This window comes from Oncorhynchus nerka, linkage group LG7 (assembly GCF_034236695.1).
Source record: "Oncorhynchus nerka isolate Pitt River linkage group LG7, Oner_Uvic_2.0, whole genome shotgun sequence".
In the NCBI taxonomy this organism is placed as follows: domain Eukaryota; kingdom Metazoa; phylum Chordata; class Actinopteri; order Salmoniformes; family Salmonidae; genus Oncorhynchus; species Oncorhynchus nerka.
Genome location: NC_088402.1, coordinates 72,512,058 through 72,517,940, shown reverse-complemented (window position 1 = coordinate 72,517,940; position 5,883 = coordinate 72,512,058). Strand labels below are relative to the sequence as shown.

The 5,883-nt window shown below is 42.2% G+C and overlaps 1 pseudogene; it reads left to right on the top strand.

The window, feature by feature from the left end:
- The first annotated feature begins 369 nt into the window (after window positions 1–369).
- Window positions 370–5,883, top strand: part of LOC115115029 (segment polarity protein dishevelled homolog DVL-1-like) — a 127,043-nt pseudogene continuing 121,529 nt past the window's right edge.

Below are 5,883 nucleotides of genomic sequence, written 5' to 3'. Positions count from 1 at the left end.
TAATTATCAATATTTTCAACAGTTAATACAAACTATTATTACTGATCAAAACCATTATAATTAACTGTGTTACTATTGATATACAGTAGCCTATGGTAAATTAGAAAGGGCCTACAGTAGCTTGAGTAAAATCCACTCCAAAGGTTTACTGAATAGAATGTGTCCTCCAATCCTCTCTTCATGTGTGGTGCACTGCAGACTGCAGAACACCGGCTGTGACTAGTACTGTATAATGGGGAACAGTAGGTCTCTAGCCTAAACACACCACTAGATGACAGCACTGTCTAACGAATTACTGGAAAAAATAGAAATATTCTCCACTCAATATCGCAAGGATGTGGACCGTCCCTTCCTGTTTTAGTACCGAGAGGGCCACCGTACCGATACACATTGGAGCTGGAATACAGTCACTTAGGACTCGATTATGTTTAGATTTATGTTTATTTTATCAAAGACAAGGTTATTTATTTTCCAGCGTGAGGTCTACAGTTATATTTATTAATGATGTCACGTCAGCGTTTCGTCTTATTGGGTAGCTAGATAGCCACATATTTATTATTGCGCTGCCAACCCTTGTTCCTTTCCTGTGTCAATGATTCTCCTACCCTCACTCTTATGGCGGAGACTAAAATAATATATCACATTGACGAGGAGGAGACTCCTTATCTAGTGAAATTATCCGTTTCTCCTGAGAAAGTCACTTTAGCGGATTTTAAAAATGTCCTCAACAATCGTCCGGTCAATAGCTACAAATTCTTCTTCAAATCCATGGACCAGGATTTTGGGTAAGAATCCACCCATGAATAGACTATATTTTCTTCCTGTCTGTGTTGCGGTCTTGTCCTTGTTATCATATAAGTATAAATGTATCTCAGCGCTAATTGGTTATTACACAGACACAACCATGTGTCCAATTTCACAACAAAGGTTGGGAACATTGTAACATTTGCGCAAGACTGATTGTGCAATGTCTGATCCGTGGTTGGCACCTGTTCATTGTATCCAATGCGCAATAGAATTGGTCCTTTGAAGTTCAGACCCGTAACACCAAGATCTCATAGGACATTAACCGCGATTAACGTTACGCTTTTATTGTTGTCGATGTTGGTTATAGGCTACTGTAGCCTACACAAAAGTGATTATATCTCATTTCGGAGGTTGTGCTGTGTTGTCATCGTCATGTAATAAACCCATCTAATTTAATGATATAGACGTTACATTGACAAATCCTCCACATGTTTGCTGTGTGGCGCGAGTTCGGGATCGATTCCAAATGAAATATTGCCAGACAGGTTTCTCTTGTGTGTTCATGACTTTGTAGCACTTATAGCAATAGGTAATCAAGAGAGAGAAGAAAATGAAAGGCATAATAGAGATTGATGCCGATCGATAATAGTCACATATTAACTGTAGCCAATCATGATTTTCAGGAGACATTTATCAAATGTGACAGCATGACTGTATGATGAGAACTTTGACATATCTATGTCATGTTAATCTTATTTCATTTAATAGGATAGGCTAAAAAGTCATCCGATGCGTCAAATAGGCTTCCAATGGACTGAAATTGTCACAGTAGGGATCCTGTATCCCTCTCATGTCGCTCTGTTTTACACGCACAGACGAGCACGCGCACGAATACACACACACACATACACACACACACGCATAAAGGTAATTTCCTCCGATTCTAGGCTGAAGGTGAATCAAGCGAACATCCATTTTCATGGAAAACAACGCGCCGTGTGCTCGCCATACATGTTATATAACGAATGGGTTGAAGAGCCAAAAGCTCACTCTTCGTTGTTGGGATTTTGCTCTTTTTTTTTGCCATTTTGCCATGCGACCCTAGGCCGCAAATCAGCTAAAAATGCCTGAGTAGAAACATGGCTGCCCGGTAGAAGAGCACTCCCTGAAAGAGGCGAGTACCGTGGACTGACGGCCTGCCATAATTGTCAAATAGCGCTCAAATCGCGCATACATTTTTTTATTGACATACATCATGTAAATCAGTCAAACAAGCTCAGCTGGCCAACACCAATACTCCATTGAACATTTTATTTAATTAATAACGCGTGTTTTAATGACCCTTGTCTCAGTTTGAATAGTTCTGCCTATTGTCCTGTGAATGTACACTACAGTTCTATTGGCCAATAGATTGTCTGTGGTTAGTGGTAGCAATTAGTTCATTGCATTGTTGCCTGTCAGACATTTAATTTATGCTCACTGATATCAAATAGGATGATAGTCTGAATTGTTAGATGTTTAACATTCTTTTTCACATGTTGCCAACAGCCTATTTTCACTGATATTTTATTTTACTGTGAAAGGGATTTACCCTCTGTTCTTTCAAATGGTCTAGTATTTAGAATTAATGCAGGATACATTGATGTATAATTCACCATAGGCCTACATGCAGTTTATAAGTATGTTTTTATTCTTGTATGTAGTATTTCCTGTCACCCTTTCCATTGCACTCAGTATTGTGTTGTCATTGCTCAGTCTTTCTGCACCGACATATCTCCCCAGACAGGCAGCAAGGTCTAAAGAGATGGTAGAAGTCTCTAGTTATGGTCCTGTTAATAGAATGTGTTTGACCTCTCCTTCCCCCTCCCCCGCTCCCATACATTCAGACAACATGGACACCTTTAATAGCTGCAGGTCAGAGGTTCACTTGTTATAGAGTCCTCCTTGGAGGATGACATATTTGTGTTAATGTCTGTTTCTCCTCTGACACGCACAGTCGCACACACAGCACACATGGCACCACATTGCACTCAAACAAACGCACACAGCCGCAGACACACAGGGGCACAGCCACACACACACACACACACACACACACACACACACACACACACACACACACACACACACACACAGGCATAGCTCTGTAAAAGACCTGACTCCATCTGGTGTGAATATGATTGTATTTCCCTTATTTGGTTTGAGTCATCAACTTAGCAATGACTCATTCTGAAACCTATTATCTTATTCAGGGATTCATTCATTTAGCTTTATTCCATTTACCAAAAGGTGCTATTGTTTCCAGTTATTCTACCTTTGAAGATGTTTTCAGGCGATTTCCAGTTATTCTAGTTCTTAAGATGTTTTGAGGCGATTTCACAGCCAAACTGTTTTTAGTACACACTATCACAATCATCAGAGGAGGAAACCCACACACACAGAGACAGACAGTCGTCTGTCTCTAGCACAGGGACGTCATATCGTCATGTCAGAAATTCCTACAGCAGGCAGCACGACCTTGTGAGGGAACTGTTTTTTCCTGGTAGCAGGTTAGTTAGTTGGGTCTATACTGTGTCCTCAGCAGGGCCTTCCTGTCCTGTCCCTGTCCCTCCAGTCACCAGCCAGGGCAGATTGATCCATGAGGCCCCAAGTGAGGAGATCCATCATCTGATTATGGAAACAAATAATCTTCTAAAGAGTTATAGTTAAGGTTAGACCTCCACATGGAGTTACAGATTTCTGTTGCTGAGTGCAGTGTTAGGCTTCGTGCCGTGGTCCACCTTTCACAAGGGCCAGTGCAGTGTTAGGCTTTGTGCCGTTGTCCACCTTTCACAAGGGCCAGTGCAGTGGTGGCATTGGTCTTGTCATTTCAATCAACACATTCCTATGGTTTGATAACTGTAGCATTGTTAAAGTAGATAAGTAGGCAAAGGCTACACTGAAAGTCACATGTGAAAGTGAAATCCTTGAGCAGCATTGTACTCAGTGTACTGGCTGTATACAGTATGGGAACAACACAGACAGACACCCAGAGGATAATAAGGCTGGTGTACCGCATAGACACAGACAGTATAGCTGTTAGAGAAATGAACTAGGGAATAATCAGACTCCATTAGAGAGGGAAAACATGGAATCCCTTGCAGTTATAGACAGTGTTTGATATGTAAATGTTCAGTCAGTGCCAGGTCTTACATAGTAGATCCCCTGTTGTGAAGGGGAAGCAAGCTATTTTTTATTTCATTGTAATAAAATGTTAGATTTGTGCTGATAATACCAGGATTAGTTCATTTGGTCTACGTGGTTTTTATGATTTTTTTGGGGTCCATAAAATATATTTAGTCCATCTGTGTATGATTACGCATCTATTGTCTGTCTTATATCTCGTGAAATATTGTGTGTCCATTTCCAGTTGAAACATAGATTTGTGTAGGATAGAATGTAAATCCGGTTTGCTGTTGAATTTTTATCCCTCACTGGCCTGACAAAAGACTGCATTATAATGTTGTTCAACCACATATGAATGAGTAGAGCTTTGATGTTGATATCATAGAGATCCTATTAAATAACTATTAGTATTCAAATTCCTAATTGTATGGTCAATATGCTGTTTTGTTATGGCAACGGTTGAGAAGTTTGTTTGAGACCTTAGTAAAACCTTTGTCATAGAGGATCACTGAAGGTAATAGTATAAGGAAAGGAAGTAAGTGCTCTTGGCATGAATGAGGATACTCAGCTGAATATGGAGATCTTTCCACCTGCGCCACGTCTACCTTACCTCACTTGAAAGGTTACTGTTGTTATTAGTACAGTAACCTGATATGTTCTGAGTACCTGAGGTTTCAGGAATAGCACTGAGCTAAGGTTGAGGAACCAATCCTCTTGAATAATTAATAATTCATTCTAATTTGAATCACATATATTTTGTGTACTATTGTGGCGAGTGACATTTTTGGACTATGGGCCTGCTGTGTACAGCCTCCTGACCCTGTGCTGTTGGGCCTGCTGTGCACAGCCTCCTGACCCTGTGCTGTTGGGCCTGCTGTGTACAGCCGGCTGGTCAGTGGCCCCTCCTGACCCTGTGCTGTTGGGCCTGCTGTGTACAGCCTCCTGACCCTGTGCTGTTGGGCCTGCTGTGTACAGCCTCCTGACCCTGTGCTGTTGGGCCTGCCGTGTACAGCCTCCTGACCCTGTGCTGTTGGGCCTGCTGTGTACAGCCTCCTGACCCTGTGCTGTTGGGCCTGCTGTGTACAGCCGGCTGGTAAGTGGCCCCTCCTGACCCTGTGCTGTTGGGCCTGCTGTGTACAGCCTCCTGACCCTGTGCTGTTGGGCCTGCTGTGTACAGCCTCCTGACCCTGTGCTGTTGGGCCTGCTGTGTACAGCCTCCTGACCCTGTGCTGTTGGACCAGATGATAACTAGCTTCCCTCCTGCCCTGGGCATTATTAAAGTCCTCTAATCCCTACATCCCCCCCCACACACACAGCCAGCCCTGCCGTACCATGGTCCACCACTACATTATGCAGCAATCTCCCTTTAAATCTTGTGTCATTAGCCTGTGAAATCTGTTAAGACTTGTTTAAGCTGCCGGCTTTGAGAAGTGAGGGTTGTGATGACTGGAACCCAGTGTCTGACACTTGTCACATTTTAAACTGAGCTCTCCTGTGTGTGTGTCATCTACCCACTTGGGCACAGACGTCAATTCAACGTCTATTCCATGTTGGTTCAACGTAATTGAATTGAAATGACTTTGAAGCAACGTTGGTTCAACCAGTGTGTGCCCAGTGGGTAGCTACTGGATGTGTTTGTGCATGGGGATTCGGTGGAGCAAATTGTGATGCTGAAATCAGTTGGAATATGAAAGTATGCATGAATAAAGGTCATGGTTTACAGAGAGCACATCATTTAGTTTACTTTGGATGTTTGTCTGGATTCCTTTGGTTTTAATGCTTTTAACAGAGTGAGCGGCAGAGAGAGAGATTGTTACAATTCATGTTGTATCTAGCTTATTTGATCAATGTATTACCCTTAAACAGGGTCCTTGACCACTAATTTACCAATATGATGTTGTTCAGTTTGGAACCACATTAAATTAGCACTGCTAATAATATATCAGAGTCCCATCCCGAGACCTTAAGAGT